The following is a 15,886-nucleotide window of genomic DNA, read 5'->3' as shown; positions in this document are numbered from 1 at the left end:
AAGGATCACTAACTCACATGCACAACCGACATATGACAACAGAGCACAAGACCTTGGACCAGGTCATGACCTACCTGTATAATTACCTGCTGCAGAACACATACTGACTCAAAAAAGGCAGTTTTTAGGTAATGCTGGACACAGAATTCAAATACTCAACTGAACACATGTTGTGACCTTATAATGGATGATTAGGTGGCAATAGGTCACATGAGGACATGCATGGTCATATGAGGTCATACAAGGTCAATTGCCTATGTTACCGGCAGTGGAGAGGCTAGATGAACGATTGCAAAGCGTGTAACCACCTCCATACCGTTTTTTGAAAGAGGTTATATATAATTTCAGGCACCAACGTGCCTGTTCTCAGTTTGTTACAAACACATCGCCAAGCGCCAAAAGGGCATTTGAAATGTCGGCAACAGCTATGCGATCTTGAGTATTTGCATACGTACAACACACTATTTCTGGCCACAGGAAAGCATTGTACTGGTCTTAAGCTCGGTCAGCACCTCCGTTTTTCTGCATGCTGGTGGTCTGTAAGATGACCTCTAGGGCAGCTCAAAATGATATTTCTGTGTCTGGAATGCTTTTCTCCCACAGCTGCAGGTAATAAAACAAACTTCGTCAAAAGCACATCGTGAAAAAGCATCGTTCTTGTAGGCTATTGGTAGACCAATGTTGAGCGGTGACCTGCTCTAACTTGACCATTGTGTGGGGACAGGAACGGTCGGAATTGACTCTCCACAGTCTTAGTGCTTATTTCCGCACCCTTAATATCCGTATTGGCATGCTGACATAGGTTTAACTGCACCTATCGGAACGATTCTTTTTATGTTTCGTTACCTCTGATGCCCCCGAATTTGCCCTAAGGTAAAACAATTTGGTGCGCACTATTCACGAGACCTTCACAGCGGTATCTCTGTTTTTCTCGACGTCGTCTGGAAGTTGGAGACCCCAGGGGGAAGTCAACTCCGCAACCATGAATGTAGTGGAGCCCTCGGTTTCAGTACACCCCACCACCTCCAGGGAAGGGAAGGAGTGGTCGGGGCCCCAAAAGCCTTCCTTAGCTACCCCACTGTCCCGGAACCACGCTCATTGTTTTTTCCAGGGCCAATGTGTTTTTATCTGGTTTCTTTTCAGGCAACGTCATATGGTTAACGTCAATTATTATCCAAGGATCGCTGTCACGTGCCCTCCCACTACCTCTGTCCATGTTTACAAAACATGAACATGCATGTTTTACATTTACGTTTACAAAACGTATACGCGTAATAATAACTGACCCTGAAGCCACACTTGCAACACGTCCTGTTACGCAAAACAAAAACGAAACGTGTCCTTTTTCTCTGACCCGGTCCGTATTAGTAAGTCAAATAAGCTGAAGCGGCTGAGGTGCGACTCGCGGTTTTTTTCTTCGGGCGTCTGGCTTGTCCTTCCAATGGGATGCTCTTGACGGACGAGTCGTCACGTCCGCCTACAGCCAAAGGAAAATGTAATTCAGCACGCCGTCCAAGAACGGTTTCTTGGCATTGCTAAACCAACATCAGGCGCCGAACCATCACACAGCACCGATGAACTACATTCATCCACAGCCACCACGTCAGAGTGCGTGGCGGATCCGGTCCGGGGTCAAAGGCCACACGCACTTTGGACCGGCACCCTCCGGTCAGCTGATCAAGCGCCAAACCAGCTGACGGGGTGCACCAGATAGAGCCGCGCGGAGTTTGCACAGCCGGCCCGGAGCCGCTGCTGCGGCGAGGAGACAGGGCGGCCCGTTGAACTCTGCCCGCGCCTGGCGCCTCCGTCTGCCGGTCCTGTTCCAGACCGCCCGAGGCGTCCGGCTGGCCCGGCTTCGGTCCGCACTGCTCCCCGCTGTTTGTGGGCTCGCGCGGTTCAAGGTGAGCGTGTCATCTGCCGCTGACGACACACGCCGACCCGTGGCTTCTCGCTCGTTTTCAAGGTCCCGCATCGAGCGAGACTCGTTCGGGCTGTGGCGGACGATGCGGCGTGGTGCTGGTGACCGTAAGAGAGGCGACCGCAGCGAAAAAATGCGGCTCGAAACGAGGCGGAAGTGCGGCATAAAAAGAAATAAATCACTCTAAAACACAACCTTGCTACAGGCTGGTGCAAAGCCATATGTCCTAGAAATAACAGCGTGTTAAAACAATATGCAAGCATAATCGCTCCGCGCGCTCTGATGGTATGAGTGTACGGTGTCTTATTTACCACGATATTTCGCGATAATCTTTTGGATGCTTTATTGACTTGTCCTAACCCATAACAAATTGGCACGTTGTCGGCGGCTCTGCGAAACACTGGCTGAACTAGTGGAGCGATCCTGTTCTTGCTTGTTAGGATACGAATTAGAGGTGCCGACTGGATTGAGTTGTTTTGGAATTCCAAAAAAGTGCAGTTTAATTTGGAAATTGGATAAATAGGCCTTAAAGTAATTATAATTTTTGGACGCCGAAACTGTCTTGTTTCAAATCGGTATTGCATCTCAACTGATTTGATGTGCACGTTTTCAAATAATTTGATTCTGGAACATTTACAAACTATCGATGAGGCATACCAGATTTTTTCTTCAAAATTGGATGAAACGTGTCTTTAATAAAGGGTATCAACGTTGATATTTTCAAGAGAGCCTGTAATACGCATCACTTACCTAGCTACGATCGTTACCACTCAGTACCCGACTGCGCTGTCAGCGTCAAGCTTAAGCGTTAATCAAGCCTAGCGGACATCGATATGAAATGCGAATTGTGGATGTTTTCGCGAAAGCCCGTGATACACATTCCTTATCAATATCGTTTTCTAATTTCCTTCGACTTGAGTAGGAGAAACTGGACGGACGGCTGGTTCATCCTTGGACTTTGGCTTGGACTTCGTACAAAAACTTGCAGAAAATCGCACCTCTGGTGCTAACTGCTTGTCGTTCTGGCGACACGAGAGCGGCGTCACTTGTCAATTCCGAGGCCATTGGAGGCAAACATCATAAATTGGTCCCCTACCTGAATCGGGAGGCCCTCTGATCTGTGAAGTTGGCTCCGAATCGACGCAGGAGCCCTATTTACGTAACAATATTCTTTACCGCCGCTGGTGGTCCAGTAACTGGCGCAAGTGCTCCGATTCGGCCCAACGAACCATTGGCTGAAGTTGTAAAGAGTGCCTTCCGTTCGGCACTGGGTGCCCCTTACAAGTACAGAACCCTTCCACTGTCTCCTTATCGGCCCTTGCCATAAGTTCTCATGTCTCCTTTCCTTGCCGAAGGGCCCCGACCAACACAAGATGACCTCCGGCATTCGGAGACCCTCCCCTGTTCCTGCACAGCAAATGTTCTCCAGGCAGACTCGGAGCCCCTTGCCGACACAGTACCCCTGTTCGACACTGTGGGTGGACCTCTGGCCGACACAGGGCTCCTTGATGTTGCGGGTACCGCGACCATTGCAAATCGCGGGCTCCGGCCATTTTCTCCGTTTGAGAAATGGGTCCCCGGGCTCATACTGACACGGCGCGGTCTTTTCGGTAATGGTGGCGCTCAATCGACGAAAAGACACTCACCAATTCAAGGACCCTTAATCGGCGGAAATGGCTTCCTGACTGGTATTTGAGGGCCCGGTCCTGCGGCTTGAGGGCCTCTTAATACAACCTCCGGCCAGGCTTTCAAGCCCTTCGGGCCATCAAGTTGGGTTCTTATTTGTCATTCCACCCCCTGTGCCTCCCGCTTGAGCCACTGGTCAGGAACATGGGCGCCTTAGTCGGCTGGTGCGTGTTGTGTAGTGATTTAGAATAATAGCGAACATGCAATTATTTTTTAAGGGAGGAGGGCCTGTCTTATTGCTGTGGATCCTGACGATGTTTAACAAGGGCCAAAAATGGCACAATATTCGATACATGCCTACGCACTTAATATCACCGTCGATATCCAACAAGCAAACTGTGCGAAAATCCAAGAATGACCTGGCGGCACATAACATGTGCTTGTTTACTAGTCAAATGCCGTTAGTGTCGTTAGTGCGTTCTGCGCGGACCAAGGCGTGGAAAGACGCGGCACCGACCAGACATGCTGATTGGATCCCAAATTTTTGGAATTTCACAAATTTGCAAAGTCCAATTTTAAAATTGCACGAGCAGGAGCAAAAATCTTTGCATTTTTTGAACAGCCGATGTCATCCTGTCGTGTTGCACATTGGTATGCATTTCGCCTTTATGCTATTCGTTTTCAACCAATTTGACTATGGAACATAAGGCAGCTGTTGAAAGAGCACAGTAGAAAATACCAAGTTATACAAGATGAGATATGACTTCTCATCGCGCACACTGCCATATATTCATAAGGCTATGGGGCCTTGCAATGGAGATGGGAACGCCAGCACCGATTCTCCCAGCCAGACTTGCGTTCGAACCGAGCTGAATCATGAATCAGGTCGTGACCAATCGTTTTGGGGCGAGTCGTGAGCTGAGTCGGCTCACTTGGAAAAATGCCACTTTGAATCATGAGCTGAATACATTTTTCGTGAATTTCATGAACAGAATCTTGAGCCAGCCGATTATTTCTAAAAATGTCGTGTTAGAAGGCCGTATGGTCAAACGAAAGTGGCAACGTGAGGAAACAGCACACCCGGACAATCAACAGGTCATTTCAGAGTGTTAAAATGGGCAGCCTGCAACATTAGTTATGAGGCTTTTTGCAAATCGGCGCAAAGTTTGTTATTGTGATTTACAGCTAACAAGTACAATATGTTTCTCCTGAACCAAAGTTTACCAAATCTCAGCCAGGGACCAGAAGATATTACATGGTATCGGCATGCTACATTCTTATACACTATACTGAGATCAGTGAAATAATGTCTGTTACCTATAAGATCCAAGGGCTGGTCATATTTTTACTGCCAATTGTCAGAGCAAAGAAATAATTCATGCCTGGCCCCTCATCAACTACTTCTCGCGTTGCTGTAAGCATGCTGTCGCTGCGGCTATATTAAATAAACAGAAATACTGACAAGATCGTCTCGTCTCATATGCAACTTGTATGCCGCGGAATGTGACCGCCCCGGGATTGCATCAATAACTATTTCCACTCAACACACAACTTGGAAGTAAGAATTCGGCCTTCAAATTTAGTACTGTCTTGGAATGCGGTTAAAGTGCCGCACTGCACTCTAACGCTACGCAGCGCGGGGACCTGTTATGACTCCTACCACATCATAGAGTAGCCTGATGAGAGGAGTTTTAGGTGCCCAGGCGGAAACGATAGTCGGCGCTTACGTTAGCCTATCTCAAATTCAGTTGTTCCGTTCAGTTCAGGTCAGTTGCTTGCTGACCGGAAGATGGCGATCGACTGGAATGGGTTTTTGCTGAACTTGTTCGTGAGAAATGCGATTGCAATTCGTAATACCTATTACTCAAGTAAGGTAAGTTCATACTTTGTTTGTAACCTATGCTAGCTGATCTCTATTGCAATAACCGCAAACCAGCGTTGAACCGTTACCGAGGAAATCACCGATGCCATTGCTAGCACCGGCTGGTGGAAGTGTGGTTACCTGCGTGTGACTGCGCTTGACGGCACCTGGCACGTGCAGACCTCCAACTGTCAGGCTTAGTGTGGTCTAGTCCACATTCTGTGCTATATAACTGATGCGTCTGGGTCGCAGGTGTCAGGTGCAATGTGCTAGCCTAGAGCTGAAACTTGAGAGAGCTGGTTAGGAACAGGTCACAGGAAGGGTATCGTTTGCTGAAATTGTGTTCACGAAGCCCTGTGATACACATTACTTACCCAGAATAATTTTCCTCCTTTTCCCTCGATTTGGGTGAAATTTGGAATGCAATAATACGTCTCGTGACTAGGATGATTGGTCTTAGGTAGAAGTTATTTGTATTTTTATTGGGTATGCTTTAACGAACTGATATCGATACTCTTGGACGGACAACTAGTGCATCCTTGGACTTTGGCTTGGACTGTGGACAAGAATTCCAGAAAACGGCGTCTCTGGCGTACCAAATCCCAGCGCGTGCGTCGGTCTTTTCGACTCTGTTGTCATCCGCTCGCTCCGGCAGCATTGCTGAACATCCATCATCGTCATTGCACCAGTTTCTGCAAGCGAGCAGGCGAGAAACTGGACTCCGGAGTGCACCGCTAAAAACAGATCTCTCGCAGTTGGATGGCGGTTCGCGGGCGTCCCACGCCCAGACAGCCACAGCTGTCAACCTTTGACTCTGTTATGGCAGCATGTGACAGGTAACTGTTCACTTATTTATTATCTGTGCACAGAGTTGGTCCGAAACTTTTGGATGAGTGGATTCCGGGATCGGAGTTGACACGAAGGAGGGCTTGTTGTGTGAGCTCGGTGAACCGCATTATCTGGTCGTGACATCCTAGGTCAACGGCAGAGTCTGGCGGCGAACATTTGACGCACCACGATGCTCGGCACGTCCTGTCCTCTGACGTCACTTAACGTTTATCGCAGCCGCTGCTCTTCCTTGTCAAGCACAATTAGCGAGCGCCTGAAGTGATTCGAACCGACCGCGCAATGGTTTGGTGAATCGGAAGACAGACGCTCTAAGCAACTGATATATTAGGACATAATTATAACAGCATCTTACCCCTAAGCACCCCTGCAATAGACCGTTGCCCGGTTTCCATCCAACCCACTGTCTGGCAGCGGGCGGGTGACGGGACGAGAGCTCCTTCCGTGCGCCATCCCCGTCTCGCTGCGCCGGTCCGCGGCGCCGCACCCGGTCCTGACAGCGGCTCTGGACGGAGTCAACGACCGTCGCGCGAGGCGCGGAGTTGAGAGCGGTCACGTGCTGTCCCGTCCGGACCTGGCCGGTATTACGTCACTCCTTCCGCTCCGGGAGGCGCTCGTCCCTCGCTGGTGGCGGCTGGGTCGCCTCTGATCACATGATCAAATGATCACTACGATCATGTATTCCGCCACATCCCTGGTCACGAATAATGCCACAGATCCAGCGGTGGTGAAGGAATGAAACAATCCTGATAAACAATCTGCTGTTGATTATGAGCTATGACCGACAAAAAACTAGCGGAATGTTTGTGGAAGTAGTTTACGATACTTTCCGGTATCACCACAACACACTGGTAGGAACATGAGCATCACCCATAAAGTATTGGCTACAGCGCCTGAATTAAGTAACGATGAAGCAACAATAAGACAAGGCTGATGTGTGTCTTACGCGGTGGAGTGGGAATGGGTCAATTCGCCCCGTTGGCACCAGAATGTTTCCCAGAATAGCGTTTGAGTGGCGTGGCGTAGCCGCACCAAACTGCGAATGGCTGTAGGTATCTGAACAGCCAATTGATTGGTATAAAGATAGTTATGCCTTGTAAGGCCACTGACCTTGGCACGTCAAAGCCAGGCCACGGCTGTCAGTGAGGGGAATTTTAGGGAATCGTTCAATCTGACGCGACAACTAAGTGTTTGATGATGCCATGCATCTTTGAGATAGTTTGTTAGACAGTTAGGCAATTGCATTTACGACTGCAAATAATACCATCGGCTTTGGACGGGGATGAAGATTAGGCAAAATTCAAAAAGAAATAGTTTGTTTTCGCTACACAACTTGATTTGAAGGGTGGTTTTTGACGCTCATGCTGAATTTCTTGACTGCAAGAACGTCAACAAAAATCGTATTTGCACTTATGAAGGTCAGTGAAGGTCACGGTCCTTAAATGACCCTCAGCAACACTTTGTTGTTAAGGGACAAATCAGCCAACATGAGACTCGACAATGGTTGAAATTTAAAAAAATCAAAATAATTCAGATTTTCTGTCACTGTCACCTTCTGAAAGTCAAGAGTCACTGGACTACATCAAACACCAGCAACCTCTCGCTTAGGACAGGTATATAGGTTAAAGGCGGTTGCATGAGAAGATATGGGGCACTTCGGACACCAGCTGGGAATTTGACTTTTTTAGCCTATTACCCAAGGGTTAAGGCGTCGGGACCTTGAAGATTCAACACAGATGATTTAATATAATTTTTACTTATCTTGAGTTTTTAGTGTCTCTAGCCCTCTTTGTGTTTTTAGGTATAAAGAGGTCAAATTGCCCTACCCCAGTCCCCAACCCCCCGACACGCAGTATTCAACCGGTCATCTGGGGATGCGCTGAAAAGAACACTGCCTTGTGTAATTTCAATATATCTGGAAAGTAACGGAACATTGCATAAGGCGATAAGCAGCATGATGCCTCCAGGTAGTACATTTTTTACTCTGCTGCATTTGGTATTCGGCGTCCATTGCCATATCTCACCACTCGGTATCTGTATGCCCTGCGCGCCTTTGGAAAGCACATACACTGCAAGCAACGGCTCCAGGTCAGTAACTACGAAGATCCACCGGCTGGCGCTGTCCCCCGCCCGCGGTAACGCTTCAGCCGCCGGTCCCGGCCGGTCCGTCACGTGACCCCAGCCGCTGGCCCCACAGTGGCATGAGAGCTGATGCGCTGGCACGTGCTCCATGTCAGCGCACACTGCGAGCGTTAGGGAATGTAGACCGGCGCAAAGCTTTGTGAGCTCCAGGGTCAGGGCCGCTTGAAAGGTTAGATATCATAAGTCTTCAACGTTTGAATGCCCCCGATTACAATGTTGTTAATAACGTTGCCTATCTGTATGGCCAGGCCATCCTTCATCATTGGTCGACAAATGTTTGTGAGCGTCGAAAACAACCGGGTCAGCCCTATCGTTGGTACAAGCGGCTCTATCGTCTGCCCTGGATGCTTCTTGAATAGCATGTTACCAGATACAGGGCGTGGATTAGGGCTCCAGTTCGTGCTAAGGTACCTCGGTTCACACCGTTGCCTTCAGAGGCCTCGGGTACGTCATGGTCTCCGGTGTAGGAAAAATTGTGTAATTGGCAGACGTGAGCTCAGTTATAGCCTGCACATCCATGACAAATAAGCGGATTAACCTGCGTGACATTGCGTACCTCTGTGATCCGAAACCATTGTTTAGTCTAACATTTGTTGCAATGGTTGCGCTTCAGTCCATTAGACCGCGCGCATACCGTATCCTAACAGTCGTCTAATGCTTTCACACCGAGTTTCACCATGCGACCAGTGAAATACGCAAAGTGTACCGGTTCGAACACGAGTATCAAGACCGGACGGGTTTGAATCGCGGCCGAAAGCGCCGCTAGCGTCCGTTCCCAGCCTTTGGAGGTGGCCCGTGAGTGCTGCAGGAAGTCTGTCATTAGGTTCTCCTGACGGAACCGCACCCTCTTCGCCGAGATAGTAATGACTCACGGGAGGAAAACATATAATTCAGGGCTTCCCCCTCCCAGGGCAGGTGCACATTGGCTCCACCAACCGGCGGCCGTGCCGGGCAGACATGCGCCGGAAAAGACGCCGGGATCACATCCCTAAGACTTGGATCAGAAATCTTGTTTGATCCTGGATTTGAAAAGTCGAAAGATATTTTGGGATCCTGAACTCCTTCCAGATTTCGTTGAACGATCCTCTGGAATTCGGCATCGTTTTTGAAATTTTGTTGAAGTATACTCTGAAATCCTGGATTGAAAAAGTGTCGTAGGATTTTATCGGGTCTTGGACTTGTCCTACTACAACAATTGTCCTACTGCAGTTGAAATGGTGAATGCCACGCATTTCTGTTATTTGCTTTTGCCGTCTTCAGTCTGTTTCATCAGGGTTAGCGAACTAAATTCTTCATTTCTTCTAAGACTAGCAGGTTTTTTTGCAATTTTTCTGCTATCAAACCTGAATCCTGCAGCATCTCTAAGAGACTCTTTGCCATTATACTGCCGAGAAAAAACACATTGTGCATGTGCATCAACTTTTTACAAGCTGTCTTCAAACACATTTCTTCATTTGCTTTGGCTCTGGAGTTTGGTATGACCACTGAGTCACCTACCACACCGCACTGCCTGCCCGTAATAAGTATAAATCAGCTTAAAGTTGTACCAGGATAGGTAATTTGTTGATTCTAAAACTTGCAATGGCGTACAGATATGAAAGAGTATAGGATCTTGCGATATTTCGGGTTGTGTGCCCTATTGAATTTCACCGAAAATAGTCTTAATTCTCGGATTCTTTTTTTAAAAATTTGGTGCAGTATCTTTTCGAATCTGGATCTCTTTTGAAATCGAAGAATCTTCTGAGATCTGGGACCTTTAAAAACTGTTGCTGAAGGATCTTGCAACATCTGAGCTCATTTTCAAAACGTGAGATCTTTTGGGTCGTGAACCTTTTTTGGAGATTCGGGCACATGCCTAGCACCGGGCCCAGGAGAGACTCCGCGGCCTCGAGAAAACCGCCCCAGCCAGGGTCGGACGAGAGACAAACTCGTCACACGGCTTACGCCGCAGCAGCACACGGGAAGCGGTTGCGTCAGAACACGGGAGAGAGGTCTGGTTCCCAGAGGTCGGCCGCAATCCTGCAGCGAACGCGGTCGCTGGGTGGACATCCCTGACGTCAGAGTGGGGTCTCCTGACGCGCGAGGACGCCTCGTGCACGTGGTAACCAGTCATGGCCTCAGCGGGGCGGCTGGCGACTGACGTCACCACCGCGTGGCGCCGGCCACTCGCCATCGTCCGAGCGAACTTGAACTCATGGCGCGCGCTCGGGGCGCCACGGCTTTGGATACGCCGCGCCCGCTGAGCAGCCAGACACGCACCGCCAGACAGGCTGGTAAAGGACGGAGGCACCAGAATCATCAGCAGCTGCTGACGAGCGCGGGAGCTGATGACGATTTAGCCTGATGACTGTCAGCGCGTCCGCGTGTTGAAGCCAGCACCGGGGATAACGAGTCGCGTTATAGGGCTGTTCGTCACGCCCCGTGTGGTAGTTTTCAATAGCTGGTCGGCGTACAGGTCGCGATACCCAACGCTGGCAGTGTCACCCGATACCTGTCCTGTTTCGAGTAACGCTGTCCAGGAGCCCTTTCCATACAACATCAACTGGCAGCCGTGTTTGGCAGAGCTGGACCAGCTCTCTCGAGCTCTGGCTGCAAGTTTTTTTTAAGCCTTGCCGATTACTCGCCAAGTGACAGTCGATTCTTGCTGTAGCTGGTGCTGTCACACAGATGACCGAATCCCCAATACCTATCCTATACCCCGCCCACGAAACAAAACAGGCACATGTCGCTCCACCGTGTATCACTGTGCATCAGAGCAACCTGCGTGCAAGTGAATCTGACCGCATGTGCCTCTATCAGCAGTGCACGTGAACTGCTTCACACGTTTCACTTCTGTCAAAAGGCGACGGAAGGCGATGCTCACAGAGTCCAAAGGTGTTGGCACGAATAACGAGATGGTCCCAGCTTTCTCGACGCGGTGCTCTTTGACTCATGCGTTGTTTCACCCTGCATCGAACGGCAGGATGAGCCTTGAAAACGAACCGCCTGGTCTGGTTTCGGGACGTTTGGGCACACGCATTACTGTTTGGTTGTGGCTATGCTTTTGGTGGAGCGTCACCGTTGTTAACTGAAATGCATCTGGGTGGTAGAGTCCTCTTGTTGATCTGTCGTGCTGCCCTCGTCTGATAACATTGTTTTCCCGTTGCAATACCGTAGATAGTTTGTGGGTTGCTGTCTTGCTGATGTTACCAGACAGGCCGTCTGGTATCCTTTTTTCGTTAACCCAAATCCAAGCCTCCATTAGGTTCTTCTGTGTTGTTCCGTCTCCGGATACCACGAACGCCCACCTGTCTAGGTCGCGCGAACACGGGCCTCCATCGCACACATATCTTAACTAAACACATCGCGTCTTAATTGGACATTGACAAACGACATAACCTGCTTTTCTGTCTTGGAAAGGTCGCAAGTACCGGGTTCGGTCGCTGACACATATCAACATGACACCTGGTGTAGTTGGAGCTGTACCTACAACAGTACGGATGGGAGCATGCGATGGCAAGGGCGGGACTTTTACGACGAATATAGGCGAAAGGGTACCCATTGCGACACGGATGTAGCGGCCTGGAGGATCTCTCCCAGCTGGCTGCCGGACGCAGGCTGCCTGCCAACGGTGTGCGCCGCGGGTCCAACTCTGGGGAGCGTCGGCCCGCCGTAGAAGTCACTAACCGTGTGCAGGGCATCACCATCACAATCCTCGTTCGCTGGCCGGGCATTCCCCGCGTACATTACGCGTTAACTGATGGAGCGGAAAGGCCCGCTGCACGTCAGCTTGCTGGCGAAGCCTACATCGAAGCCCACTCGGGTGATGTAATGCCGCGAGGTCTCGACCGGACTGATCCGATCTGCGTCGTTTATTGGGAAAGCTGCGTTGTATTGCCGCTGGGGTCTGGAAGCTGAAGCCAGGCCGGCGGCGGGGATTCTGCGTCGTAGCAGTCCTGGATTGAGGCCCATCGAGCCCGGTCCGTGCACGGCGCCGGCCAGACAGCCCAAATCCCAGTCGATATGGCCTCTCCCGTCGAGGCTCATGAAACCCATCCGGAGCCATCACTGATACCGGACTGGGCGGCCACCGCCCCGAGCGTAGGACGTAGGGCTGGTGGGGACATGATCGTCATTGCTTTCCACATCCTTGCAGAGGCATGCGATCGCAAAGACCGCGTTGAGTGCTTGCGTCTAATGCAGATGCTTTCTTTTGTCAACCAACAACAAGAGCAGCACTTCCATTTTATTACTTAGGGTACTTAACCAACGTACCCTGGATGCTTGATGGAAGACACAAGGTTGATATTTTAACTGAAAACTGTACATCCGCTTAAAACGCAATAGCCGCCTAGCCTACGGCGGCACATCCATGCCCATCGCCACATGGCTGATCGGGTCCAGCCCAACAAAGCCATCTTATTCTCTGGATGTCTTAGGCGACAACACGTTCGACTTAGTTTGACTAAATTACGCACAAACATTGAAGACTGGTGACCCGTCAAGGAAAGGCGGCCTGCCTAACGGTGACCCGTGCAGGAAAGGCGGTCTGCCTGACCTCGGCAAGCGATCACGAGCGAGGGCATTCCTCGCTGCGCAGTGCCGCAGGTCGACACTCCCTCCACCATCTCCCATCGGATCAGCCGCGGGCGGCGGTTCCGTCGTCGCGGACCTCACTCCCCGTCACAAACGACACGCACGCTCCGCTACGGACCGCGCACACTCCGTCGCAGACCTCACACACTCTGTCGCAGACCTCACACACTCCGTCACAGACCTCACACGCTCCGTCACAGACCGCACACACTCCGTCCAGGGCCTCACACTGTCACACTCGGCCCGTAACAACACGTCCGGCGACAGGCCGGTTCGCGTGCGCCCGTTGAGATCATGAGAGGCCGACGGCCGGCGGCGGTGACCGCCTACAGACACCACTTGGGCGTGCGCAGGTAGTCGTACTGGTACTCGATGCGCATTTTGCCGGTGAAGACCACACAGCCCTGGCCGAGCAGCGCCGACCCCAGCCGCTTCTGGATGATCATGTCGGCGCGCTGGCCGCGGTAGCGCTTCTCGGCGGTGAACTGCAGCTCCTTACTGTCCAGGGCGCACGACTCGCCGCTGTAGCCGGCCACGAAGCGCACGCGGTGCTCCGAGCCCTCCTCGTGGTCGCGGATGTTCACGTCGTAGGTGACGGGCGCGCCGGGCGCCACGGCGGCCAGCGCGCGCATGGCCGCCTCGAACGCTATCGGCGTGATGAGCGAGGCGGGGCTGCTGGTGGCCGAGCTGACGCGGCCGCTGCCGGAGCCGCCGGTGACCGCCGCCGGGCTCTCGGGCCGGCCCGAGTCATCGCTGGCCGCCTCCTCGTTCACCGGCTCCAGCAGGATGGCGTGCTCCTCGTCGCTGTCGGCCGGCGGCGCGCCGGCCGCCGACGCCGGCACCGGCACCGGATCGTCGGGCACCAGCCGGCCGTGCAGGTCGAAGTCGCGCTCATCGTTCGCCTCGAGCTGACCCTCGAACCAGGAGCCGTCGGCCGAAAAGCAGAGCAGGCCGGCACCCTGCGCCTCCACAGTCACTATGCTGTCTGTGCGCTTGCGGCCGCGCCGCAGCCGGTTGGCCGCCATCATCGACATCGCCGCTGGCGCAGGAGGCCACTCCAGTCTCGGCACGCCGCGCTGCTCGCCGCCGCTCCCGTCGGCACGCTGGGCGTCACTGCTCCGGCCGTCGCCGCGTCGCTGCGTCACCGCCGGCGTTGGCGCCGCGCTCGTGCCTCCCAGTGCGCGTCGGTCCGGCACGTGCCACCTCCAACGCTCTCTCTCGCTCTCTGCCGTTCGCAGGCGTCCGCGCTCGGTGGTTTTCCGCTTGCGCCGTCGCTGATTGGCCAGCCGCTCCGAAGCCGCCGTGACGTCAGCACTCCGGCCGAGGGCTGCTAGTGCTGACGGCGGCAGGCCAGCTGGCGACAAACAGAGCCGGTCGGTCACAAAGGAAATACGGTGGTTATTACGCCGTGGGCTCCCCCAGCCTCGCCACGGTGCCAATCACCCATAGCGAAGGCCCTCGACGCAGGTTTCAAAACAACATCCCGTCCCCCCCTCTTCCCCCTCCTGATCCGTGACGGGCTTTGTTGCCGGCCTGTCCAGAGGTCAGCGAACGCGGTAGGGGAGTGGTTCCCGGATGGATTGAGGACGACGGAGCGGTGGGGTCGCCCCGCTGCCCGGCAATCCATCGTAAGCGGACAAAGGCACAGAGCGGGGGGTCAGCTGCCGAATCAAGTGACGCAGCACGGGCGCAACAAAGCACGGTGCCTGTAACCCGGCGCATGCACAAATGGCTCCTCTCGGGTGTCTCACACGCGCCGAATGACCACATCAGGTCCTACGACCCACTCATACTTCGACGTCTTTAGCTCGCTTTCGGTCTTTCTCACCAGAGCGCAGTGGTCTGTGACAGGCCTCGTCAGCTAGGTAAACGCTGGAAGCAGTATGTGCGATTACCTCTCTGGAAGCAGTATGTGCGATTACCTCTCTGGAAGCAGTATGTGCGATTACCTCTCGCAGACCTAGGTGACAAGTGATGGAGGCCCTTGACGCTTTTCGGAAACAGTTCCCAGGCCACTCGAAGCATCCCAACAACATGACTTAATTTTTCGCCAGTAACCCGACAATTTCGACTTTATACCACGTCGGGTCATACTGGTCTACTTATGATCTAACCTTAAAGATCACCTCCCCCTCCCCCCCCTCCCCCCCAGGTTCATAACTTCAACTTTTTTGTTAATAAGCCTCACAATGCCCCAATACCATCGCCGAATGCTCATGACGCAAATGGAAGGCCATCCAAGGTCCAGGCCTTTTTTGTCAGCGAATGACCCCACATGACCTCGCGGTACATCCCTGCAAGTAAACGGTAGCGGGCTTGGTTTGGAGCTGCCTTACTCTACCGGCGTACTCAAAGCCACATGTGGACGGCAATCACGAGGTTTCCCCTCCCCCGAGGCGACCGAGCAGTCCGGCCTCAACAGGTACGGCAAGGTGACCAAGGCCGTAGCTGTAGATCGCGTACCGAGCTTGGGTAACCTGTCTGAGCTCCCGCTCCAATACGTCGGGTGTATAATCGACGAGTTATGTCCTGGATGGATGTAACGTCCAAGTCGTCGAAGGCTGGGAAATGTGGAGTGTCCAGCAAGGGTTCATGAGTGGCGAATTAGGAGAGCACACGGGGCGCATACCTGAGTCGCTCAATTCGGAAGAAAACGGCACTGACCCCATGGCGCGCATTGTAAGAAATATTTTGAACATGGACTTGCACCGTCTGCGCTCCCCATTCCCCTCCCCCTCCCCCGACCCCGCAGCTCTGAATATGGTTACGTCGCTAGTGAAAGCTAATGCGTATTGTGACATGCAAAGCGAAGGGTGCAGTTTTCAATTACGCATAGCGCGGGAGGGGACTCGGCCTCCGTCCCTCAGCCAATGTATGATGATGATAAGACGGAAATGCGCGCCCGTATGCTATACTCA

This window comes from Pollicipes pollicipes, unplaced genomic scaffold (genome assembly GCF_011947565.3).
Source record: "Pollicipes pollicipes isolate AB1234 unplaced genomic scaffold, Ppol_2.1 Scaffold_2555;HRSCAF=2994_pilon_pilon_pilon, whole genome shotgun sequence".
NCBI lineage: Eukaryota > Metazoa > Arthropoda > Thecostraca > Pollicipedomorpha > Pollicipedidae > Pollicipes > Pollicipes pollicipes.
Note: the sequence above shows the minus strand (reverse complement) of the source record.